Below are 27,835 nucleotides of genomic sequence, written 5' to 3'. Positions count from 1 at the left end.
CTTCCAAAAGCAACATGATCAAGGAATTATCAACAGCTAAGGAAAAGAATTATTAGAACACTGACTCAGTAACTTGTTTTTCCAATACAATAACAAATCAGAATGAAATAAACTATGAACTCTGTGAATATCTGTATCCTTGTTTTCACACCGTTAAAGGATTATGGAAAGATATGGGTATCATCTTAATAGCATTCTATAATCTATCTGATCCTTTATTTGTATATTCTAGAAATGGTTTAACATTTAGCACAGGATTTGCCAGATCCACTCAGAAACAAGGTCCATTTAGACCAGAACACTTCCATTTAAGTGTCCGGCAGGAAGTGTTTCAGCAAAGGGCACAAGAAGCCTCACACACACACCAAAAAAGCCAGATGTGGTATACTTTGTAGCCTTACTTTCCACCCCAGCTCTCCATACACTCTCTTCTTCATCACTTAATAAAAGACAAGGGTCCTTTTCAAAAGTCTGTATGCTCTTCAGTGTACCAACAATAACAATTCATACTGCTATAAATTCTTTCAGCAAAAGACAGTTTATTAATAAAGCATGAGAAGTATGAATTCCAAAAACATTCACCTATTAAACCCACATACACAGTTGCCAGCAGTAACAGTTCATAGCAACTAGACTGTGCAGCATCAAATCCCACTGTCTGCCCTCTGCTGAGAATATTATTGACCAGGTGATTGTCTCTTTTTGTGAAGTCTGGGAATGTTTTCAACAGTGCAAAAGCAGACACACAGACACACCTCGGGTCTACCATATGTGTAGAACAAATACCTGTTTGATTCTGTAAAGTTCAGAGCTTATAAAAATTCTGACAACATGCATTTCACTTCTGCTTTACTAAGGTAAGCATACATTTTATAGGAAAAGTCCAAAAGTGAAATCTCACTACTTCAAATAATTCCTTCATACTTCAAGAATTCTAATTATTCAAAATGATTAATTGATCTCTAACTAGGCTGCCTAGAGATGATCACAGAGACTCCTACAAAGCTTTGCATATTGTCACATTCTTCCTCCTGGTGATAAGATACCCAGAGGTGAAAACTGCCATCCCTTAGCTCCTTAACAGTGAACAGAAATCAGTCTCCAAAAAAACAAATTATCACTCTTTTCCTTATGAAAAGCTATGATAACTCACTCACAGCAATAATAGGACTAGTGTGCCATGTGAGTACAAAAACACCTCCCCCATTCTTTTTGATGTCTTGCATCCAAGTTACTCTTTAAAATCCCTGCAAAAATTCAACCCTAACTGATAGCAGTCATACAAGAAAGTGAAAAGCTGTGCTTTCTTGGGTGAGCTTAAATTTTTCCTCCTGCAGGTGCCACAAGGGTCTTCTTGTTCTTTGAACGACATTAGGACACCACTGCCACCAAAGTGATGCCATCACTTCCTCTTATCTGTTGCTGAGTGTCCACAGGTACTGCATAAAAACTTGCTTCAATCACAGGTATCTTGCAGGACCTTCTGTCAACACTGAATTTGAGGTTTAGCCTTTGTTTAGTGAAAACACTCCGGAAATGTCATTACACTCTGTCTACCTCCAGAAAAAGGTAGGACTTTGAACTTTATTATATTTCCTGAAGTATTCTGGGACCTAGATAAATTGCTGCTGTTTCAGGGAGCTGTTCCAGGAACTATGAACCAAGTTTCTAGAGAATAATGCAATATGGTGGCAAAGTGACTGGCACAGGGACATAAAGTACAGGAACAGCTGAATAAAGATGGCTGTTGTTCACTGTTGTTCCTTGTACAAGTAGTATGAGTTCATATCTCTAGCCATAGCCACAGCAGTTAATAGGTTTCTTTTTCAACACAAATAAGTTCACTTAGGGAGAGAATATATAAGTATTTTCTATCAAGCAGGGAACCTTACTCCAGAAAAAAATTACTTCCTTCCCTGAAGCCATAAGAGATTTCATGAGATTTTCCAACCCCATGCCCTAGCCTAGCAAGCTAAGAAACACACAAATCCTTAGAACAAATAAAACAAGAGGCATCAAGTTACATAATTATTTAATAAAACACTTAAATAAAAGTTGAGAGTATTAGGGACAATTTTGTAATAACTCAGTTAACCACAGCTTTTGACTCAACACCTTTTATTTTATATTTTCTCTGTTTTCCACATTGTGCCAGCAAAAAGATTTTTATTCAAGATCACCAAAATTGGAGACAATTTCTGCTGCAGCATGTGAAAAAGAAGGAAATAAATCCTGATCTTCAGTTTCTGAATGACAGGGCAACATTTTAAGCTTCCTGTTTGGGTCCTGCATGCCCAAATTGTTTCGCTGGCATTTTGGCTGACATAGGTGAATGAAACAGTGAGGAATCCAAGCCTGAAGTTTTCTCACACCAACCAAATGTTACAGCCAGTAGAAGGTCTGGATCCTAAAAACTGAGCTTCATCCAAAAGAATGCAAGAACTTGGACATAGTGGCTGAAGACATTTGAGGATCAGGACAGATTTTACCTTTTAAAAGTGAAGTGGTAGAAGCTAGGACAGTGTTACCTACCAGAGCAGGGCCCATTTGCCTGTGGAACTGACAGATTTCCAGTGTGTTGGGGTGATTCCCTGATTAATTTCCTAACAACTTGTCTGTGTTTCTGCCATATTTGTGTCACTTCTTTCTTCTGTCACCTGTATGTCCTTCCCCTTTTTGCTGCTTTTTCTTTGCCTTTCTTCACCATCTCTTTGGTCTCAGATGGGTATTCCTCACTCTTTCTCAGTGTGATGCCTTCAATACAAGGAACTTTACTGGTGCCAGCATTAGTTATCTGTGTTTAAAGCACCTACAGAAAAAAAAATTAACAGTTTCTCCCTTTGTCCTGGTTGTGAAACACAAAATATTCCTCCTGAGCAACACAGCCCAAGGTCTCAGTCCTACCACTTTTTCATATCCATCTCAATTCCTTGCTGCAGGAATTCTACCTAAAAATGTATTAATCCCTTGCTTGTGTCTTCTTATTTCTCTCCAAAAAAGGAAATAACCTATTTCAAGAGACCAAAGATTCCTCACTGCCCAGGAGTCATGACAAATTCAGCCCTGGGGAGGAGCAGTGGCTCCACATTAGCCAAAGTATACACTGAAATGATGTTCTGGTGCTTATGGTTTCCAAAGAAGTGTCATGTGGCAAAGATGTCACTTGGTACTTGATAGTTTAATCAAGCACTCAGGGGTAGCAGACATTAATTATCTTGCAGTCCAGAAACATTATTCCCTTCCCAAAGTGACATCATTTCAGTATGACAAATGCATCTCCTTTCACTTTTCTGACTGGGAAGCTAACACCAAATAATTTATCAATGGTATAATTTTTCTTTAACAGCATTGTTGCTTGGGTGGAAAACATTGCACAAGTGAAGAATATTGCCATGACCATGGAGGCAAAAGTCAGGCCTCTGAAATAGACTGAAGTCTCTCCCATTGTATCATCTTTTTCTTAGCTGTTGTTAAGCAGCAGGTTATTCTCAGTTCATACTTATCTGTAAGAAACTAACCTTGGCATTGGGATCCTTTTACGTGTTTACAGATGTTTACCTCTCTGTGAGGTGACTTTTCAGATGTCGAGTGCTTGATGTTCTCCTTCAGTTTCCATTTAAAAGTGCTCTGCTGAGGTTTAAACTAACTCCAGTTTGCAGGGAGACTTTAATTCAAATGGGCATAAACATTTTGATTATAGTCAGAAGTCCAGGCTGGTGCTGATGTTTTGCACTCACCTTTAACAAATGGTTTTGTTTACTGCCTGGCCAAATGATAATTTTGTCTGGCTACACCCAAAAGACATCAGCATTTCTAAAGCATCTCTAGCTATTCAGGAAAAAAGCCAGACTCTAGCAGTCACCCTCTTCTGGCAAAAGCATTAAAATCTGGTATTTGATTAAGTTTCACATTCATGACTTTGAAAAGGCACTCAGGGGAGGTTTTGGCATGGAGCAGGCAGGTGCGTTCATCCTCAGGCCCATGGCCTACACATTCTGCTGCTGGCAGGGCTCTGGTGGTGCTGGTGCCGGAAAGCCAAAGCGGCCCCCAGGGCCCCACCAGCCCCCCCAGGGCTCCCCCACCCTACCCAGGGCCCAGGACCCCATTTCATTATCTCCTGGGGCCCTCAGTCCCTGCCCCAGTGGTGCAGCAGCAGTGCCGGTCTCCAGTTCCTCACAGCTATGCCCTGCCTGGCCATGGACCCCATGTCCTGGCCTGGCCTCAGCCCGTCCCTAGGAAGGTGCCTGATACCCAGAGCTGGGGCTGCCCTAGTGCCCCCCGGCTGCCTTCTCCTGGCTGGGGTGGTGGGATGGACCCCGGCTGCCAGGCCTGGCAGCAGTAAGCCATACCACAATCAGCAGTACCCAAAAGGGAGGCTCTTGCCAGCAGCCCGTCAGGGAACAAAAGCATCCTGGCACCATTTTAGCTGAGGAAAACAGAAAGAACTGTAAAGCAGCAACAACTACCAGCATGGATTTCATTTATTTCTGTGAATGTCCTTACATGCAGCAATTGCTATGCAAGCGGTACGTTTCATAGTAGACAGCTCAGTTTTTGCTTTTAGTTGGAAATTTGTTGGATGATAAGGGTCATTTCAGAGTGACTGGTGAACTACAGTTTGCTGGAAATGGCCATTCCAGTGGTCATAGTCTGCTGTGCCTGGGCCAGCTCGAGATCAGCAGGTGTCACTCCAGTGGAGACCCTGCAGTAAAGAGCCAATTTGGGAATAATGCCTCTTGGGATGACTGTCCCCTTGACACATAGTGAGACTGTGAGAGAACATCTGACTCGCAAGAGCAACTCAAAGCTGTCATACGTGCTTCTCTGGAAAGCTGGGCCCTTAATAAGCACACAGGCGGTTAAAGCAGGTGCAAGAGCGGGCTTAGATGATATTTACAGATGGCTGTGCATAGAGCAGGCAGGCAAGAGAGACAGTCAGCACCCGCTCCCAAGAAGTACTGCAGCTTCTGGCAGTGGTGGGCAGACTTTGCACGGTTCCTCCAAGTGGGATGCTTTGGAAGAAGAAACAAAGCGTGAAACAGAGGAAGCAGGAGACACAACAGAGAGAGAGACTTAGTCATAGAGCTAGCAAGAGGTGAATGAATGCAGGGTGGAAATGACAGATTTTTGTCTTGACGTATGAACACAGGGATTTCCCCCTTTCACGTGGAAGTGAGAGCTTGGCCATGCATGGTCAGATATTGGCATAGAGTTTCATATCCCCCAGATTCACCCCCTCACACAAGCATGTTTTGTACCATAGACCTGTGTTGCTTTCCAGCACCCTGGCGTTTCTCCACATGGCTGGCAGATAATGTAATACCATGGGTGCCACTTACTTTCAGAGTAAGTCCTTTCGGAGTGATGGCAGAGAGTCATGGAGAGAAGAAAGGACAAATACCATGAATCAGAGCCTTCTCCAGCAATTCTGTTTTGCATGTCAGCTTGGAAGGGACAGATCCTCTCCTGCACGGTGCCATTTTCTCTTCATCTGTATCTGAAGGTTTGTCTCAAGTTGCAATCCTATGATCTCACAACCTGCAGTTTTACCTTCACTTGTGCCTTATTATTCAATACTGCAAACATGGTCCTGTTCACTTGACCTGCATACATTACATCATTTAGCTCTACTGGACTTCTAACCCAAGCCTGTGCCATCTGTGGCATAAACAGGCTACTTCCATGTGCTACTTAATTGCACACTAATACTCCTCTGTCTAGGAAGCCACTACACTGACTCACACAGGGTTTATTTACAAGGTACATTGCGGACAGATGTTTCAGCACTCAGAGCCGACTGGAAGCTATGTAGCCATGTTAGAGAAGTGTTAAGCCACAGCTGCAAGTTTATGAGTTGGGCTCTGCACCCTGCTAACTACAGTCACAGCTCGGAGCACAAGCAGAGGGAGCTCATATCTGCTGGTGAGCAACCACATAGCTATAGATATAGAGATAAGGAAGTGACTAATAATAAGAAAAGCCACATACAAAAATTTGCTGGAATTAAGATTCCCGATATGTTTTACTTTGTTGAAGAGTATAGAGTTCAAAGATGGCAACTTTAACTTTATGAAATCCAGCAATTAGGAAATAAGCATGTATCACCATAATAAGGTTATTAATCATAGCTAGATAGAAGGTCCTGTTTAAAATGAACAGGATAAGGTAATAAAGACTATCTATGGAAAGTGAAACATCACAAAGCAGCAATCAAATGGGTTATCAAAATAATTGATTTTTGGATGACAGGGGGAGAAGAGTGTTTTTTGATAGTAGCATCTGTAGGTCAAAACAGTCTGAAGTTTATCCTCTGTTCTATAAGACTGAGTCAAATTATGTGAAACAAGCCTCAGATATGGAGAAAAATTCAATGTCAGAGGATACCAGAGCCCTCGGAGTCTTCCTGACTACTGCCATGCTCAGTCCTCAGGGCATCACTGGTGGTTCATCTTCCTCCACTCTTGTTCCCCCCCATGCTTCCCAGCATCTGTTGCTGTCATTACTAGTTAGGGTATGTTTAATGTTCCAGTGACCTAAGTTACTCCTTCATGGCTGGTAGCCACCTCCTCCAGACCTTCAGCTAAGATGTAATACTTTACAACAAATGAAAAGTGTGTATGTATCATCTGGGCTATGAGATTTACTTAAACCCGTCCAGAGATGTTTCAGGGTGAGCTATTTTAGTTTACCCTGAATTCGAACAGGAGCATGCATAGACTTATCTCATTTTGTCTTAGGGAAAAGAACAGAGGAATAGGATAACAGAAGACTAATGTGTGCACCATCTTACCTGTGCTTCACACTGCCATAAGATTTAACTAGCCCTAAACTTGCCGGGTCTCTCATCACCTGGAAGAGGAAGTGCAGTCTGCCTTCCTTCCATACCCTGACTGCCTTGTAGCTTCAAGGCTGATGCTTTCAAATCTTAAAGTTCTTTTCTCCTAATTTTCTTCCCCAGGGTCTTCTTCCCCTTGCAGGCTTACCTGTAATGCACATCATGAAGTGGTGGTAAGCCCACAAGTCTCAATACTTGAATTACAAGCCAGGCATCAGAGAGTATCTGCCTACACACAACTTCACATCTGCAGGAAGGAAGGGGTAAAACCATCTTAGACTGAGATCACAACCTGCCCAGCTGTAGCTCACAATGTGGTATAAGTAAAAAGGCAAAAGGTACATATAACTTGCCAAAAAAAGTCTCTGTCTTACCACTTAGTTTTACATGGTAACTAAGGGAGCCCATACATGGTAAAAATCAGTTTAATATAGGAAGTCTCTTATATGATGAGGGAGCTATAATATAGTGTACTGTCTTTATATTTTCCTGTGTACTTGAAGCATATGCATCTGGAACGGTTCCACATTTTCAGTGTATAAAATCTAATTTTATGTTACAGAAGTCAAATTAATTCAGTTTCCTGTATCAACAACATACTTTGATAATCAAATTACATATTTAACACTAGCTGTCCTGGTTTCAGCTGGGACAGAGTTAATTTTCTTCCTAGTAGATGGTACAGTGCTGTATTTTGAATTTAGTATGACAATAACATTGATAACACACTGATGTTTTAGTTCTTGCTAAGTAGTGCTTATCCTAAGTCAAGGATTTTTCAGTTTCCCATGCTCTGCAAGTGAGCAGGCGCGCAAGGAGGTGGGAGGTAGCATAGGCAGGACAGCTGACCCGAACTAGCCAAAGGAATATTCCATACTATTCAACATCATGCTTGGTATATAAACTGGGGGGAGTTGGCCAGGAGGGGCTGATTGCTGCTCAGGGACTGGCTGGGCATCGGTCCATGGGTGGTGAGCAATTGCATGGTGCATCACTTGTCTTTCTTGCATTTATTTCTCTCTCTCTTATCTTCCTTTTCATTACAATTATTATTTTATTTCAATTATTAAACTGTTCTTATGTCAACCCATGAGTTTTACTTTTTTTTCTTTACGATTATTCTCCCCATCCCACTGGGGCAGGGGGAGGAGTGAGCGAGCAGCTGCATGGTGCTTAGTTGCCAGCTGGGGTTAAACCACGACACTAGCCCATAGAATATGAGCTCTGACAGGTCCTGATCCAGCCTCCTCTCTCAGCTCCCAGCGAAGTCCACAGTCTCCTTCAGCTTGGATTAGACTTGAAGAATTGCACGTAGCAAAACAGTGTGTGCAGAGAGAGGGCAGGAGAGCTGCAGTCTGTGCACTGGACTGTGTTGTGAGAGGAACTGAGGACTTTCCAGGCACAATGCTGAAATACCCTGAAGATGTTATAAAGTGATACCATGTTAAGTAAGGCCACTAAATGGGTTTCATCTATTTTGACAGTTTCAGTTCTCTGCAGCTAGAGGGAGGAAAACAAAGCATCACAAGCATGGAACAGATGTTTAGGCACCATCCAATCTATTTTCTTGCCTTATTACTTCTAGTTTTTAACACAGGTTTGGAAATTTATATTATTTCTTTCTTCTTTATCGTATTTGAAGATTTACATCCCTCCTCACTTGTCATAGGTACATTTTGGGTTCCTGTCCTCTTAAAAGTAAAGTAAAACAACAAATCACATATCCTAAGCATTGTTCAATCCCTCCTGGGGTCTAGCAGTCTCATAGAGCAAGCTATTTCACAGGGAGGACTATGTGATGTGCAGACTCCATCTGCCCCTGAAGTGTGTGTGCAGCACCAGGCCAGCAGCGTGCTGAGCCACAGCTCTGTTCCATAGAGACACTTTCCACGTTTATTCTTCCTGATTAGAAAAACATTCCAAATTTTAGAACTGACATTTAAGACTGAATAAAGTTCCAGTTTGGTTTTATCAGGGCAAACTTTAAAATAGATTGTCTATTAGCCTTTGTTACTATATTTCTTTCATGAGTGTGAGTGGCAAGAGCATTAAGGAAGGCCATAAATCAAATGCATACTTCTGGTGAGTGCAGGAAATCCTTTAACCTTTATGTTTCATAGAAATAGGAATAAATAGGGATTTATTCATATTGTCTACATTTTCTGAAACATCACCCGAGGAGGCATTTCCAGAAGCAAAATGATCAGAAGAAAACAAACAAAAAAAATCCCCCCAAAACACAGTGGTGAATAAAGCACCAATTAAAAGCCATTGCCTCCTACTCATATAAGACAGAAGAAGAGACCACAAAACCCCTGCATTTTTATTTTCTTTTGTTTTTTGGGGTTGGGGGATAAAGAAACACCATGGTACTGAGACTTAGGACAATTCTCTTAACACTGATAGCGTGCAAGCATGTCCATTGGAAAATAATCTGCCCTTAGTGACTAACTCCCAGCAGAAAACTTGGCTACTTGCCAAAATGTAAATATCCCTTCATATATGTAGAAAACAATTTTCAGCAAACCCAGAGCTGGTCTAGTACGACAGAAGATTCTGAGCAGTGCACCATCCCTATATTCTTATTGGAATGGGTTAAAAGGCACTCACAGCAGCATGTTATGGATGACACCAGCGAGAATTTAAGCATGCAGCATAATGGTAAAGCAATTAATAAGAGCAGTTGCTAACAGTTGCACAACAGAGGAGTGTTTTAAAATTCCTGTGCTCTTTAACAATAACGTGGAGAGACACTGTGAAAAAGGGAAAAAAAAAAAAAAAAAAAAAGCCTGGCATGGAAGGGACATTCCTTCAGTTCCTCTCAAAAGTTTGAAAAACCTCTGGATAGGAAAATACTATTGAGCAGCCAATTCTTTCCACATTTGGCTAAACCCAATGCCCAAAATACACAGAACACTACTTCAGTTTGAAAGGATTGCAATACTCCTATCTGAGTCATCTGAAAGCAAATAAAATGAGACCTAAACAAATAAACCTAATTGTGCATGGAAACAAATCCAGCTCTCCAGCTTGGCCATGGCTTTGTTTTTGTTAGTTTAAAGCCTGCATATGCAGTTTTAGTGGCATCAGGAGTTATACAAATATTGACAACAAATTGCCAAATGTTGTTTTTTTCCCCTCAGTGCACAGTGTGAAGAAGCTGGGGGAATGCTTCTAGGAACCTTCCCTAGTGCACTGAACCAAATCACAGCTTCATGGGATCTGCTCCAGCCTCTTCTCTGAAGGGTAGACACTAATGAGATCAAGCTTGTTGATTGCTATCGTCAAAGACTTATTTTTCACTTGTGAACTCTGCTGAACACAAACCCAGGCTTTCGAAACGTAGCTCAAATGTTTGCACCATAGCCAAGGCATTGTCACATGCTCTGTCCTCCACCCCATGATTTGTTTCTAGTTTGTGTCATCCTTAACCTGCTTCTGGTGGTTCGGCCAGGAGAGAAACAAATAACGATGACAAGTGAGAAAACCAAGCTGCTCTCTGACATCCTTCCTCTAAAACGCTATTGCCACTTGCTAGTTGTGGAAAATGGGCAGTCGCCTTGAGATAAAACCACTCATGAAATCCTGCTGCCATCTGTCAAAGGCAGATTTTGATCAAGTTGATCTAAATCCTTAGCAGCTCACAAGGAGAAATGAGAATATGTCAAATCTTAATCTGTCACAAGCCAAAGTTAGCAAAAATATATTTACATTGGACTTTTAAATGAAGTGCAGACTTTCCTCTCACACAGAGCCAATGAAACAACACATTTTCTTCTTATTCTTTGCCTCACATTCACAAGACAACTTTTATTATGCTAGCTGGCTGGATAACAAGGTTTCCATTTTGCAAAAACATAAACTTTTAATCCCAGGTTAAAAAAAAAAAAGGAAGAATTTTAGAATTGAACGAAGACCCTGAGAGCTTTCACCCAAAGAAACTGCAGAAACCAGACTCATGCACCCTCCTCAAAAGCCTAATAGTTAGGACACTTATCTACAGTACTGGAGAGATGAATTCATATTCCTGTTTTTTCTAATTCATCCTGAGAACTTAGAGCTTGTATATCTCAGAGATCACCCTGCCTTCTCTCTTTCTCTCTTTTTTATCAGAAATTGCATGCCACACATAAGAAACTCCCCTAAGTGTTTCATCATAACCCCTGAATTTCTGTGAAAAGTGTTAGGTTTTAGTTTTAACATCTCCAGTAACAAGTTCTTGACTAATTGTACATCTCCTAGCTTTCATTATTATAGCATCCACTCTTCAGTTATTACAGCATTATATGCTCAGTATATTCAGTAAGGCGTATGCAGAAGCATCTACATAGTCTTTCTGTATTGCGTTTCTTATCATGGTGCAAGTGCCCCACAGCAGTTGTACAGTAAAGGGTGAATCATTAAATCAGTGGAAGGAAGGCATAATGGAAAGGCATGAGAACTTGTGGGTTTGTGAGAAAGTGGAGTGAAAAGATCCTCTCTATTTCAATAACTCTGGACCTTCATAAAAAAAAAGCCAACACAATGCTTGGGACTGTTCGTGTTGTGAGCAAACACTGAAATATGACAAGGCATCAAGGCATGTTGCGTTACATGATATTCAGGCAGCTGCTGTGATGGCAATTTCAATCCACCAACTGGTGCAACGAAACAAATCTGAAATGTAAAAGCTAGATTTCCACCAAAATATTTCATTAATATTACATGCATGTAAGTCAGGGAACTCAGACTACTAATCCCCACAGCTACCCTAAGTCAGCCCTGGAGGAAAAAGCAACAAGGCAGCTGCACAGATAAGGTCTCAGAAGGTATTCTAGGTTTCAGTTTGCTGACTGGAGCGTGCAAAATTTCTCTAACAATGTTTTGTTAGTGTATTTTCTTCGAAATTTGTTGAAGGGGGAAAATACCCTTTGCTTTTCTGTGGAATGCAATTACGAAATGACTGCAGACCAACATATGAAGATAGCCAGATATAGCCAAATTTGTATGAACACCTACTAGTGGAAAGTCCCGCCCTGTGCAACAGCATGCTTTGGGTCAGAGGAGAAGAAGAGAGATGAATCTTCTTCCATCCTTGATTGCAAATTGGGCAACAATGAGCTTACATAGCATATGCCACCCTTGAAAACTGGCCTGCACTAGAAACAGTGCCATCCCTCTCTGAAGCTCCACTAGCCAGTCTGTCAGCACAGAGGGCGGGTTGCCATAAGCCCTCGCAAGAGGTGCAGACCCACTGTGCACAGCACCAAAGCCTTGCTCGCCCCATCTCAGCTCTGCAGGTCCCACATCATGGGGGAAGTCACCACCAAGGCAGGAGAATGGCATACTTCCTAGCAAAATAAGAGAGCAGGCAGGAGGGCAGGTTTTGTCTGATTTAGCAAAGCACCTTCTCTTCATGGAGAGATCCATTCACGCCACTTCCAAATTTCCAGAGATTAAAGCAACAGGGAATAAGGAGAAGCAGAAAGGAAAGCAGCATCTGAAGCTGTCTGTAAAACAGGGCAGCATATGTCTGGATAAAAGATTACTAGATGTAAAGGGCACCTCACCAGCCTACCCTCTCCCCACCTCTTCTGTCTCTCTCTCTTTCTCACCCACTCTTCCTTGGGCCAGGCGCCTTTTTGAGCACTGAGACAAATCAATTAAAACCAAATAAAAACTATAAATTCACACATAGGAAGGAGACTGTCCTCCCAGCGCTGACAGCTGCTACTGCCAACCTGAACTGCGCAGGGGCACCGAGTGTCATCCCTCCTGACCCTCCCTCCTGCCAGCTCCCACACCCGACAGCTCCCAAGATGTGGAGATGTCAGTCTCCCACCACAGCATACAAACTCCTCCTGAGCATGACAAGGCAAACTGTCATTTTCCACCCTGGCTGCTGTTGTGGGTGGTCATGTTGGTGTCTGCTCGATTTTGCGTGGTACTGGACACTGTGAAGTGTACAAACTGTTCCATATGGCATGTGGAGAGAAACGTCCTGCGCAGAGAGCACCATGCTAGCAATACATTACGAAGCTGCATTTAGCAGTCATGTTACCGTACAGAGCCCCTGCTCTGGATTCGACCTGGCATGTCTGAATTATTGTAAGGACAAATGAGAAAAATCATACTTCTCAGTTCATGAAAACGCAGGAAGAGTTTATCTCAGGGTTTCTGCCTGTCACCTTTCTGCTGGGTATTTGCCACATGTTTAACTGTTTCTTACACTCTTCATTGTTCTGTTTAAATAGTTCTTACTCCTTCCTCTTAACTTTCTAGGTCACCTACTTGTTTAATATCTGATCTTCTCATGCTAATTATTTGACTGCTATTTCTGAGACACTGTCAAGTTATTTACCTCGCTGAAGTGACATAAGTTCTCCCTCCCCTCCCCCTGCATCCACCCCCTGTCTGTCTGGTTTCCCCCCTCTAGTCTAGCTGAAGTGACAAACTCTCTCCCCTAGCCAAACATTTGTTTTTACAAGGTATTTTTATACCATCACCTCTTCCCTGCATCTCTCCCGCCTACCCACCACAAACATATGCTGTGGTGGGAGGACATTCTGGTTTCACATCATTTGCAATGTTAAGGTGACAAATTTCCCCTCCTTCAAGTAATTTTTTTTTCCAAGATCTGGTTTGTAAAATGCAAATGGCAAAGGACTAGTTTCTCTTTGCCTTTTTTACCCTGTGCACGGAGATGTCCTTTGCTTAGAAGAAATCAGTGGAAGAGAAAGCAAAACCCGCTTGATTTATGTTACTTGAAACCTATTTATGCTATAAAAAGATTCAAAAATATCCAGAAAGAATATTGTCTAGGTTGATAGATTCCTTTTATTCATCCCAAAGAAGACAGGAATGATGAAGATTTCCAAGAAAGTAAGCAAATGTAACCACCCTACTGACTTCATTAGTCTATCACAGTCTGTTTTTCCCTGTATTAAAATGCACATGCAGTCACATTCATACAGTAAAAACAACCTCAAGTGCTCTAAGCATCAGGCCTGGAACCATGAAAAACATGACTGTGGCCTTCATCATACCCAATTAGGGGTATGTGTACTCAGCAGCGATTCTGGTGTGGTGGAGAAATGCCTAAACCAGCTTTAAATTAGGCAGGAACGATCTAGTTAAAACAGCACAGAGCCCAAACTGGGCTCAGCCACTCTAAATATTTACCCTACTCTGAGCTAGAGGTTGCAGGGGCATGCATACTACCAGGACTGGAGAACTTCCAGTACCTACATTCACCACTGCAAAGCTAGGTCTGATGTGCTAAACATCCTGGTCATTCTAGCAGCATACACACATGGAATGGGCCAGATTAAGACTCTTTAGAAAAAGACTGAGTTTACATGGCAGGATGTCTGAAAAATGCTTTTTATACAGAGACTTTGTCTCTTCAGCACACACCGCTAGACTTTTTGAAGTGGGATAAACTCTTATTCCCTGCCCCAGGACCAAACTGAATATTGTTCCAGGATGTCAGCTGCATTTTAACTCCCATTTTATGCAGAACTTTTAGTGCAGCACAAGACAACCAAAAAAAGTATGCACCAATAATACATCTTTGTTAATTTAATCTTGTGATTTTGTCTCATATAAGAAGGGCAAAGAAAGATAAATTTGAAAAACAAAACAGGGCGGGTCAACTCACTGCCAGCAGCAGGGGAACAAAAAGGGAAAGTACTAAACAGAGAAATGTATTTATACTGTGAGGCAACAGGCTCCAGAGAACAAATTACTAGCAGAAGGAGCCACTCACAGCACATGCAAGGCTTCCCTCAAGTCAAACAGATACGGCTGTCACTGTAGGCAGCCAAGGAAGAGAGAGAATGAGAGAGGAAAAAACACTCTCCACAGACTGAAAACATTTTGTAGTTAAGGGACTCAAAGCAGAATGTGGGTAGTGCCTTTTGTTTCACTTTGGTTCTAGCAAGGTCATTTGGGGGAAATGTCCGCAGGAAACCACCAGGAGTGAGCTGAGCAAAGGAGGAGAGGGGAACAATGTGAGTTTCTCAGTAAAAATGTAAGCAAGTTGGAAGGACATAAGCTGTTTGTCCATTCCAAGAATTTTTGGAGATTGCCCCCTTTAGCATGTTGTGAGTAGAGGACCACCAGACCATCGCAGAGGAGCCCTCTATCACAATTATCTGGGAGTTCACCCGAGAGGAATAGCCAGCCCCCTCGTCATCCTGGAGCTATCAGTCTCCAGGGCTCTGCTGGAAACTGTTCAGGGCAGTGCAGTTCTTCTGGGTCCTAACTCATCACCTAACCCCTGGCACATACCCAGAACCAGGTGATATTTATTTGGCAGCATGTTCTTTACTAGAAATCCAATATGAAATTCCTGCATTAACACCCTGCTGTTGGCTAAAGATACAGTCCTCTTCTATATGCCACTAAGGACTAACAAGTGACCTCTAGATCTCAAAATAAGCATCCAAAGAGCTATCTGTTGGTCCATGAGAAAAATACGCATGCACACAAAGAGACTACTTCTCTCCCTTCTGTCACTGGACACTTCCGTGTATTGGACATTATTAGCTGAACATTCACTCATCACGTAGACATGGCACAACCTAGCCTGAACCTATTTTCACTAGTGATAATCTACTCGGTATTTCACTTTTTCCATTTCTCTCTCCTCAGAAGAAGCAGTAGAAAAGAGAGATGTATCTCTGTGACTTGTCTTTTGTCTTCAGTCCAGGTCTCAGACTTTTTTTTCCTCCTAAAAATAGGATAAATGTATCTTTACACTGTAGCTCACATGTACCTACCTGAGCTAGTCATGCAGTGGCCCACTCAGGTCCTGTTACCAATGTAGCTGTGTCAGCACGAGCTCAGCACCAGCTGCAGAAACCATCTATGCAGCTAAGGAAACACTTGGCCAAGTAGCCATAGCAGTACCAAACTCAGTGGAGGCTGTATGGATGGCAGTATACAAAACAGGGAGTAAAAAGCTGGCTCAAATATGTCTGCAAACACTGGCATTAGCCTACCTTTGTTAATGCTTTCAAAATGTTCAGAGATTTTGGGTGAAAGATGCTGCATCAACAGAAAAGCAGTCCCGCAGCAGTAAACACACTTGGCTGGACCACTGCCTTTTGAGCTCTAATTTGCTTCAAGTAAATACAGCCATTTATTGCATGTTTCACCTTCTCATGGAACATCTGCTGTCTGTGAGGAGCCAAATAACAGACAGACTCTCAATCCTCCTGAGATACCTCTGGCTAACAGCACACATAGCTTTCCTCAGAGGCCAGCGTGTCACTGAACAGTTGGCTTACTATAAACCACCGCATGCTGTAGGTGTTTCCAGCTGCCTCACACTGCATTTGTGTCACAACCCATGTTCCTGAGGAGCCTGTGCAGTCTGAGCCATGCTTTATACCTACCCCAGGAGCAGTTCTTTCCATCCACAAAGCAGAAAATTAAGAGAAAAATCACTGGCTCTTGAGGGAAGGTCAGGAGTAGAGCGTGAAAGTAGGGGGGTTGAGTGCTAGTAACATTGCTCAGCTTATTAGAAGAACATCTTTTCAGGAACAGGGAAGGATATGAAAAAAAAAAATAGAGGAAGACCACAAAGATAGGGGTGATGTCAGAGGATGCCGGATGGTCAAGATACACACAACGAGCAAAATGTAAATGCTGGCTGAAAATGCACTGAGAAATTTAAATTTCATTCAAAACATAGTGAGCCAATGAAAACATTCAAAGACAAAGGTAGATATGGCAGGAGCCAAAGGAATTTTTGCTGTAGGACTGTCAGTAGACTGAATAGAAAGTGAAGAAAGCAGGACCGTGGCAGGTTGTAGGAATTTGGCTGTGAGAAGCCCACAGGCTGCTCACTGTGGAGGAGGCAGTGTTGGAAATGAGGTCTGAGGGCATCACCAGGCTGTGAAAGAGAGAGAAGCTGGGACAACCTTTGAGTGATACGAGGAGAAGGTAACAGAAATTGCTCCTCCAAAATATGGAATAGGTTAAGGTAATGCCTAGATTCTGTTTAATGTACTTTAAGAGAAGGTGAGCCAGACTCTTACCAGTTTAGATGTCTGTAGAGCCTGATTACTTTCACTGTCTGCAAAGGAGCTGCTGTCAGTTTACACCAGCTTAAACTTTGTACCCCTCTGTATTCAGTATTGCCCATCTTAGTTTTAACCACATAATGGCTTCTAGCAAGAGCACAAAGTCATGTTAATCCAGCCAGAAATTCCTCCATGCTCCCTCCCACACAGAGAAGTTTTAGATATCACAAACAGATAATGACAGATGGCGGCACACAGACCCCTGTGCTAAACTAGTTAAAAGCCCAGCAGCTGAGGCTCTCCCTACATATCTGAGAAGGTAGGCTCACATCTATTTCCCCATTTCAGTTTTTGAAAATTTGAGGAGAAAGAGGTGGGTTTTGTTGTTTGTTTTGTTTGGGTTTTTTATATCTTTAGCCAAGCTGTTTTCTTTTATATTAACATGCTGTATTTGCCTGGCCTATCCAGTTTACAGGTTTCTTCACCCCTCCACCCAAGCTCAGGAAGCTTGCCCCACTCTAAAATAAAACAGGATAGATACATCATTACCTTTTATTCAAGGCTGAACAGTGGGAGCTGCTTCCACAAGGGCAAGATACACCCAACTAGCCAAACAATGGTATCTCGTCTATATCTACAAGCAAAAGCTCCCCACTGTCACTGAGCTCTGCACTGGAGTTTGCCTCAGTGTAAGGCAGCAAACTGTTCTTGCATCTGCCTGCAAGAACACAACCACCTTCAGGACTCACACTACCAAGCTGAGCTCCAAGGAGTGGGGACAAAGCAGAGCACACTTAGGGAGCTAATGTGTAGAAGAACATGGAGAACTGTGACTGTGGCTAAAGGGAAACTGAGGATTCTACATTCCTGTGTGTTCAAGAAAAAGCTTTTACTCCTTACAATAGGCAGTATTCAGGGACTGACTTATTTCGAGAGTCAGCGTCTCTTTGGATAAGTACCTCACATGAAGTGTGAACAGGAAGCCAGAAGTGTGGGCAGAAAGCAACTGTGGCCAGCAACTATGGTCACTCATGTAGGCTGTACAAGTCTGGTGCATCGATAAATGTATAAAAGTGACAACAGCTTTTGGAGGAGAGAATTGGAGAAGATGACCCAAAAGCAAGTAAGGTGATCTTGTCATTGGTACACATGGAAGACTACCAGGGACTCAAACTTGGATCCTTTGCATTCCCGCGAGCGTTGTAAACACCTAACTATTGGCTAGTTTTGGGGAGGGAACACTCATTCTCATATCTTTGCACAACAAAACCTTCAAAAGATTTATTTCCATCCCTGTGTAAAGAAAGGAACATCATTTTAAATCTCAGAATTTCAAGGAACAGAACAATTGTTTACGACACATGTTTGTAAAGAAAATAGTCCAGTTGCGTCAAAGTACGTAATTTACCCTTACAGTACAAAGGTAAAGAGCCTTCAAACTAGACTGTTGAACTAAGAGCCAACGAGAGCTACATTTTAACCCTGCATTCAGAAAAAGCTTGACCATAACTATAAGAGGCTCACTTGCCCCATCTACTGGTCAATGGGAAGACTGGATTTACACTACAATTAAAACCATTACCACCGAGACCCCGATTCAGTCGAATTCTTAAATTATCATTTCCAACTTTAAACAGATGTGTAAGTACCACTGACAGTAGCATTTCAGTAAACACACAAGTGCTTTGCCGAACTGGAGCCTGAGGCTGATTGTTTGGCATGGCAGGAATTGGCTTATGACTTCTGTACAACCAAGGAGAAAAATGAATTTTTTTCAAAGAAAATACTAGGACTGCCTGTTCATTAACACTGGCTTGTTAACCATGAAAAATTAAATAAATATGCCTTCTTTTGTTCTGAAGTAGGCTACGGTCATTTAGTACTATAAAACAACAGCCTGCAGAACCCTTGTCACAAAGCAGCCATATGGATTGCAGCTCAGTAAGGTCATCACAAGGTTACCATGGTTTCTTAGGGATTTTTTTTTTAATAAGTATTTGTTTACTAAATAGCAAGTGAGATTCCCTAAAGGCCTGTTGACCTTATATTTTCCATCACTGCATGCAGTGCATCCATCCTTCCAAAGTGGGTCTGTTCCTTCAGGAAACAGGCTGGAGTCTAGAGTGAAAATGTGAAGTTTGGATTGACTTGAAGAGACCTTTTACCCTGCCCCAGGTAGAAAGACTTGCTGGATTTCTCAGTTTGAGCACACGCCTCACTCTCATCCAGTTCTTTGAGGGCAGCACCTGAGCTCATACTGTAACCTCCCTCTGTCCCATGACCTCCCATGCTGGTTGCAGGTCTGATCAGATGTGCCTAGAGAGAAGCTACAGCCAACAGAAAGGCCACAAAAAAGCCTGGCAGCAAGCTGCCCACCAGGTAACCCAATACACCTGCAAGCTGATTCACCTTGAGATCTTACACCCAGCCATGCTCTTTCCACATAACCTGTCAAGACTGTGACAGTTTGCTTAGGCACATACTCAGTATGCAAGTAACTACATTTCCTGCAGGACACACAAGTCTCCTGCTCAAAGGACTGCTGGGTCTTGAAAAGTCTAAGCAGAAACAGGACTAAACTACCAGTATGTCTACCTAAGCCCAGGCATGAAAGTTCAGAGAGGAGTTATTGCCACACCACAACAGAGAATGAAGAACCATCATTCTCAGCAATCAGAGCCCAACATTGTCCTCAGGAAGCACAGGTGGCAAAGCACAAGTGCAACCATCTGTCTTAAGGAGCATAACTCTAGTTACCCAGCAAACTCTGTGGGAATAAACCAGCCACAGCAGGGAAGAGACATCCCCAGTGAGGAACAGCATCCCCACTGAGACTCATTCATCCCATGTAATAAACCTGAGAAGCAATTATGACTATTTTTAAATATATCATTTCTATAGCAGGCAAGGAAACAAATCATTGGCAGTAGATCTAGACCTCCTGGTATACTAACTGATGTGTTGTACGTGAGAGTTCATAAAGCACATGCACTACTCTGAAGATCATCACGAGAGGTTTGCTTAGCCTCCTCCCAGAAGTATATTTTGGGCTGAGTTATTTGTCTTAAGGGTATGGTCAAATGTTTCTGAAATTGCTAGAGTCCAAAACTCTATAATGGAAAAAACAATAGACAATGGTGTCTTGGAGCAAATGCTTGCACAGCCTCACAACTGCAGTGTAAGCTGGGATCCAGCATTTCTAGCTGACATCCCTAGAGAGGTCACAAAAATGGCCAAGAGATTTCTCAGATGAAGCATGTAATAGCTAGCACCTCAGTTACCCAGGGACTGGGGTAGAAGAAACATTGTCAGTGTCCAGAAGTGTCTGCAAGGAAAGTCTACTGATGACAGGCCCTGAGGGCTACCTCTCCAAGCACCACAAACCTGCCAGGAGATTCCCCACAGGCACACAACCACCTGGCATATTTGCACTAAACACTGGGGGAGGCAAACAGCTTACAGCTAAGGTGTCACCCAGGACAGTGCACAGAGATGTGAACCATGGGCAATGCCAGAACTGCTTGCAGTATAACCTGGATTCCTCCAGGGCAGGTGCTCTGGGAGCCCTGTGGTTAAGCATGCCTGACTTCCTCAGTAATTCCTCAGCTTAGACCAGCAGCACAATTTAAGAGCATTTCAATTCTTCAGCCTATAAAATACTGAGTGATGGAAGAGGGGCCAGAATTTATACCTGAGAAAACAGATGCCAACTGTGCTTGGGCTTGTGAATTCACGCACAACTCCCCACACATGAAGACCCACTCAGAGGAACATATCTCACAACAGCTCAGGCTTCCTCCCTCCTGTGAGAATGCATGGCCCTTAGCTCCCCAAGCAGCCACCCCCAGAGCAAAAGCTTCAACACTTTTGTGCTGAGGGGGCCCGCTGAAAGCAGCTGGTCAGGTGGAAGCTGCTGGAAAAGGAACCATACATAACAGATAGTTGTGAAAGAGGCAACCCTGCTGAAGAAAGATGCTGAAAGGATGCCGGCCTAGTTTTACTAGCCACAGAGTAGTATCACTCTCAAAAGCAGCCTCCACAGACAAGAGTCAGACTTCATTAATTCTCTAGTCCCTCATGGCAGACACCTTTGATAGGCCAAGTTCTGGCTTGTTAGGCTGGGAAAACCCAGTCTGTTCCTTATACAAGGCCAGATTTAGACATCTGACTTACATCACGGGCCCAAAGCTTATTATGTCAATCCGAGCCGATAAATAATCCAGAAACTGGCAGAAGAAAATGTTTGGCAAGAGCTTTGAATATAAACCAGACTTTAACTGAAAGCTACAACCACGACTGCAGATAAACCATTCAGTCTTTTACTGTTGCCATCAATGTACATGGGAACAATCCTCCTCATCCCATAACTCCCCAATCTCTGACCCATTGTCAGTATTCATAAACAATCTTCAATTGTTATTAGCATGGCACTCGACAGATTAAGGACCCTTTGTTTTTTGTAAAACAAGGTGAATCAAACATCCTTGTTCCTGGTTGTGAACATAATTAATTGTGTTAGTTATATACAATGCATTTGAGGGGGGAAATCTAGCACAATTCTTCTCTGAAATAATTTATTTTCTTGGTTACATAACAGAATTGAATGCAATTTTTCTTCCCTTTTACCTTTTTCCTGGGAACAAAGTCTGCATTTGTCAGCTGTGATCACTCAGGCTACTGGTTTGGGGTTTTTTTTAAATAATAATGCACAAGAAGAATACAAAGACAGGGTTCCCTAGAGACTGAACCATGTCTTTTATATCAAAAGGCAATTTACTTTCACTAGAAAATAAGCAGCACAGAAAATATTAAACCAGAAGTTTCATCCTACATTCAGACACTTAGGATTGATCAATTATCCAGTTGATTAGTCTCTGTTTTGGGGGTTCTTCTGAGGTGCAGGGGTAATTATATCTTTAGTAACAGATATTCTAAAATTCAAAACAAAAGAAATAGGCAAAGCAACTACTATATCACTTCTTGCTACCACCACAACCATTAAGAATACTGTTAAACATGACACTCACCAGGAAATAAACATCAGAAGGAGCTGGAAATCACTGCTTTGCCACCACTCAGCTTTGATACCGTCACTTTCAACCTCCTTGCAGAAGTCCGGCAGCACCTTTCCAAGCAATACCTGCGTCAGGACACACTGTAACGTCCCACGGGATCAGCCAGCTCACTCTGACATTAAACTAGGCTCAGGTGCTGGAATCAGCCCAGGGGCCAAGTCCCAGCTGGCAAATCTAAAATGACTTCCAGCCCAAGGGAAATGAGAGGAGTGTTTGGCAAGAGCTTGCATAGAGGGCTTCCAAATGGTAGTAGCCCTCCTTTAGAGAAACAGGAACACTGCCTAGGCCGAAGATCAGTAGACGCTACGGACCATTTGAGGTGTGTTGGAGTGATGGTTCTCTTCTTGTCCTGGACTGGGTTGAGCAGCCCCCATTCTTTTGCTGATGAGTAAAAGGAGTTCGCACAAATGTGACCGTGGGTCTTGTTTTCCTGGGCAGAGAGAGGTGCGATTATCATTCGTGCCCCACTGCATGTCTGCCTTCCAGCTGCCAAAGCCCTCCTGCCAGTGAGCCTTCAAAAGGGAGCTTGGCTGGCCAGTTCGCCCAGAAATAGCTCCTCACCTCTCTTGGCAGTGCAAACACCTCTTCAAAAGCCCGTTCCACCCATAGTCTCACTAGACAGTAACTGTTGGTTACCATTTCCACATCTGTGGTGGGAAAAGCAAATACAGCCCCCTAGCTTTTCTTTGTACTATGGACATGTAATGAGAATGTTCACTGGACAGGCCCCTACTCAGCTAAAGACTGAGACTTCATGACCCACCACTTCCCTAAAAATACTGCAGGCTGAATGGAGCCTCCTGGCAGGACAGATAAATCCACTTAATGGAATGATGAACCTGGTGTTGGTCCCCTCAAGAGAGCACAGAAGCTTATTCTGGCATTCATTGATTATGCCATCTAACTAACACACAGCAAAGGGACAAAGGGGAATCACTGTAAGAATGTTTTTTCTCCAAGGCACGGGTGTTAAGTCTGGAGATGATCAACACCATAGTCCCTGGTACAGTCTAATGAGCTTTGCACCAAAACACACGATGATACTTTCACATAGATTTCATATGAGTAGGTACTGATTCTGCAGTGTTCCCAGAGGTGATGATGTTTTGTACTGACTTATCCAAGCCTGGAGGACTAGCTACAAGACAGCATGTAATCCTGAGACAAAAGACCTCAGCAACTTGATCTGACTCTGGAGTTGGCCCTGCTTTGAACAGGGGATTGGACCAGATGATCTCCAATAGTCATTTCTAGTATATAGTCTGTGATTTTGTGATACCACTGCTTTTGAGACAGCACATCTGTGAAGGAACAATGGAAAGACTGCTTCTACCTCAGATCTGGAATTGAAGGTTCAACTAGAGTTAACATCATCCTAGCAAAGATTCTTGATGACCGTTTATACTGGGTTTGTGTGGCAGGGTTTTTGGTAGCAGGGCAAGGGGCTGCAGCAGTGGCCCCCTGTGAGAAGCTTCTCAAAGCTCCCCTGGCTCCAAGTCAGACCCGCCTCTGGCCAAGGCCGAGACAATTAGCGATGGTGGCCGTGCCTCTGCAATAATGTATTTAAGAAGGGAAACCTAAGAGGGAGCTGAGGACTTGTGAGAAGGAGTTACGAGAAGGACACCTCTGCAAACACTGAAGGCAGTGGAAAGAATGAAGGGGAAGGGGGGGAGGTGTGCCAGAGCAGAAAGCACCCCTGTATCCCATGGTGAGATGGCAGGGCCACCCCCCTGCCACCCATGGAGGTCACCAGAGGAGCAGGATTCGCCTGCAGCCTGTGGAGCACCCCACACTGGAGCAGGCGGCTGTGCCCGAAGAAGGCTGGGACTCCATGGGAAGAAGCCCCTGCTGTTGTAGTTCGGCACTGGGAGGATTGCAACACACCGGAGTGACCCACGCCAGAGCAGCTAGGGAAACGGTGCAGCCTGTGGGAGGGACTCAGTCGGAGAAAGTTTGTGGAGAACTGTCTCCTGTGAGAGGGACACCATGTGGAACAGGGGAGTACTTCCCCCTCTCTTAGAGGAAGGAGCTGCGGGACCAACTGAAAACCCCCCATTCCCTGCTCCTGCATCACTGGCAGGAAGGAGGTAGAGATATTGGAAACAAAACTGAGCCTGGGAAGAGGGGGGGAAGCGTTTTTAAGATGTGGTAACACTTCTCACTGTCCCACTCTGTCTGTTAAGTGGGTTTTTTTGTTAGTGTTTGAATTAAAGTGATGTTCTTTTATCTTCCCCTAAGGAGTCTGTCTTTTGCCCTTGACCTGTAATGGATGAGCCATCCCTCTCTGCCCTTATTACAAATAATTTTCCTCCTTCCCAGTGCTGGGGGGGAACAGCTGCATGGTGCTCAGTTTCCCTCTGGGCTCAAACCAGGACACCCTTGTGACTGATGAAATGCAAACACTGTGGAAACACACTGGACAGACCCCCAACATTCAGAGCAGACATGGCATTACGCTTTCACCTGGTTTGAGGCAAGGGTGTTCCTGCCCAAGGAACACCTCGCATCCCTTCCTTTGCATAATTCATCTTCAAAAACTACCTGTCACTTCCTACAACAGCAACACTGGAACAACACTGTAGTAAATATAGTAATTCCGCAGATGCCCAGCCTCTGCAAATTTAAGTGGATGTGGCCCTTCCTTCATTACTTTATATAAAGTATCACTGTGATGTTTTCTACAATGATACAAGATGGTAAATCCATTAGAATTACGAGAAAGACTTTCAATGTAACAGCTGGCATCCAACTCAGAAATACTCACATGAAGCTGACCATAAAGAACACACACTTCGAATATGCAGACAGTTTTAAAGGCTCTCCCCTGCCATGTTTCTGAGGGAGAAGTTTAATGGTAACAGGACAGTCAACAAATTAACTAGCACAAGAGAACAGAGCGTACAACTTCTGTTCCCATCCAGGGAAGCATCTCATCCATCAGTGAAGCAGACATAAATACTACCACACTGCTTATATGCAGTAGAGGTAACGTTTCATAAGCTGTTTCATATGCAAAGAAGGGTCTTCACCCAGAACATGGTCTTGAAAATGTCAGAAGATATTTTCAGATAGTTGGGATCTGAAAATCCCGCTCGGAATCTATTTCAAGACAGGTACACCATGAGTGAAGAAGGTCCCTACCATAAGTAGGAACTACAGTATTTCCCTTGATACATCTCAAAACCTGCAGATGAGACAAAATTGCTGAATCCTGAAAGAATTAAGTGGTAAGGAGCCTCATACCTGTTGTAGATATTTGCACCAAGAGCCAAGTTCCCAAGCAAGGTAATCCTAAATGCTTCTTCAGAATGACACTGTGTTTGTGATTAAGTGTTTCTTTACTACCTTCAGAACACCTAATATGGACACTTCTACTATTGGAGCTGTCTGCCTGCACATGTAGATAGAAAAAATAATCTAGCAGATAAGAAGTCTTCCATAGATTTAGGGCTAGAATTAGAACCTGGTCTTGAAGATTCATGACAGTCTCAACAGAGAGTAGCATGCAAACTTATTTTATCTTGGAAGACAGAAAATAACAGGAACAAAATATCTTTTGTTCTTCTGAGACTTAGAGATGATCAGAACTTTAGCTAGACCATGCCATCATTGGAAAATTTCTAGAAAAGGGTGGTGCAAAGTGACTGGCTGTAAATAGGGCATGAAATTGTATAAAGTAAGGCATCTTTAGAATTTCTAGGAGCCCACAAAACATACAGATCATATTCCAGGTAGTTCCCAAAGGATACAACAGTTCACAAATGAATCACAAAGTGCCATCAGTAACATTCCACTAAAAACACTGGCCCAATTGAAATACTATATTTTTACCTTTATCTGTATCTCTTCTGTGATTCCAAAGGGTTGAAGTAAAGGGAAACTTCTTATCTTCTTCAAAGCAGTCATTATCTGGATGTCCTGCCTGCCTTGTCAGGAGCCTTTCTAAGTGATAGGCACCCAATGACCTGTGGAAACCAGAACTAGGTGTAAATTCTTCTGCACCCCCCTGAATAATTTTGCTAATGAATGCAGATGTGGCAATTCACTTAATCACATTCTGTCTCAATAATGCTTGCTAATTGCCCTTCCTCTTCTGTGAGTTTGAGGAGTGATGGTTTTTCTGACTAAATAAAACCAGCCTTGTGTTCTTGTACTATGTTTATAGCAATTTTCTATTAGCTGGGCCTGGTTCTTATGAGTCAATAATCAATAGCACAGAGACAGGATGAATATAAACTTCTGAGCTTTTGAAAGGAACCAGCAAACATCTCTCCTTTCTGCCTGGGCTAGAGAGGCAGGTCACTCTCATGATGTTTAAGTACTTCTAACAGACCCAGTCTTTCATTCTATATGCATTACGACGCATCCAGACAGAAAGAGTATGAGGATGTCTGGATACTTCTGGGATTTCTTTTGGAAAACATCTGCCTAGGTGTCAGTCTTTCCAGAAGAGCACACAAGCATCATGGCAAACGCTGAAGTAATGAAAAGTGTGGACACAAACAAAAATTCCCAAAATAGAACAATGTCAGAGTATTAATCTTGCTACCTAATCGGGTAACCAGCTTGTCAACATGACAAAAATTCAGGGGATATACTCCATCTGGACTTTAGCAAAGCATCTGGAACAATGTCACATGGAAAACAATTAGTAGCTGCAAGAATTGTAAGCCAAGTATGGAAGCAGCTAAAGCGGAAATGACAAACGGGAAGTCATTGGCCTGGAGAGATTTTACTAGTGGCGTTCCTCAAAGAACTGTCTCAGGACAAATTTAACGTAATTGTTTGGCACAAAAATAGCAGTATACTAACAAAATGTTCTGATTAAACAACTTGGGAGGCCATGTCAGTGCATAAGAATAGCTGGAATGGTAGCTATGGGACAAAACTTTATTGTGCTAAGTGCCATAAGGAATAATAACAAGAATTTTTGCTATGAACCAAGAGCTTGTCAGCTGAAAACAGCTAGGAGGAATTCTGAGACATATTAGTAGGACTGCCAGACTTCATGTATGGGAATGCCTGCCTTAGATCCTCACAGCTCCTTACAGGCTCCTTCATCTAGTGGTACTGCTGGCATCATTGCTTTGATCCTGAGGCACAGAGAGGGAGGCAGGGAGCAGGCAGCTGAGGCCACAAAAATCACATAATCCATATTAAAAACACACAGAAAATGTAGGGAGAAGTAATAGCCCACAAGTTCTTAATGTAGGATATGGGATTTTGGACGGAACTATGAGAAGTTCTTTGTTATATGGGACATCCAGCAAGCCTGTGTTAGCCACTCACAGGATGACTACGAGAAGGACCAGGGAAATGGAGCTTATTTCAGAGGAATCTACAAGCAGACAGTGAAGATTCTGTTACTAAGATTACCTGCTTTCCAGGCTTCAGAGGACTCCTAATGGTGCTGTTCAGGCAGTAATGGCACAAGTTAGAGTTCTTGTATATACCTTCCTCATATCTGTAGATGGAAGGAGATCTGGATCTAGAGCTGGCCTGCTACAATCACTGGCACCCCAAAAGTCACAGATAACAGACCAGGAAGCAAATGCTTCTGGTTAATATCCACAGTGGCTTCTCTTCATCCGGGGTGAAAGAATAAATACATTCCTAAACTATGCCTGAGCCATCCAGTTCTGGGAGTGAATGGGTGGCTGAGAAGGACTCCTCCTACAGGAATTTCTGCTGAAGCAATGGGAGTACCTTCCTCCTCTACCCTGATTGGTATTGCTGACATTCACTGTACTGAATTACAGGAAGAAGTTGATAGCAAAGAAGCACCTTTCCCTGTGACCTGAAAGATACTTTTCAGCATGAGGTCCCTTCCAACCCAAGTTATTCTATGATTTCTGACCTCTCAAGGTAGGCTAGAGAGAAGGGTACTTATATAACTTCTCCTTAAATGCTCTCTT

At 42.9% G+C, this 27,835-nt stretch overlaps 1 protein-coding gene across 1 annotated transcript in view; it reads right to left on the bottom strand.

The window, feature by feature from the left end:
- Positions 1-27,384, bottom strand: part of RBPJ (recombination signal binding protein for immunoglobulin kappa J region) — a 155,763-nt gene extending 128,379 nt beyond the window's left edge. Inside the window, exons 1-2 of the mRNA XM_074822293.1 lie at positions 27,297-27,384; positions 25,752-25,885 (exon numbers count right to left, since the gene is read on the bottom strand). The gene's annotated coding sequence lies outside the window, so the exon portion shown is untranslated. The remainder of the gene's footprint in view (positions 1-25,751; positions 25,886-27,296) is intronic.
- Between the last annotated feature and the right edge of the window lie 451 nt (positions 27,385-27,835).

Source organism: Strix aluco, chromosome 4 (genome assembly GCF_031877795.1).
Source record: "Strix aluco isolate bStrAlu1 chromosome 4, bStrAlu1.hap1, whole genome shotgun sequence".
NCBI lineage: Eukaryota > Metazoa > Chordata > Aves > Strigiformes > Strigidae > Strix > Strix aluco.
The sequence above is the reverse complement of the archived record's forward strand: the minus strand, read 5'-3'. Positions and strand labels throughout refer to the sequence as shown.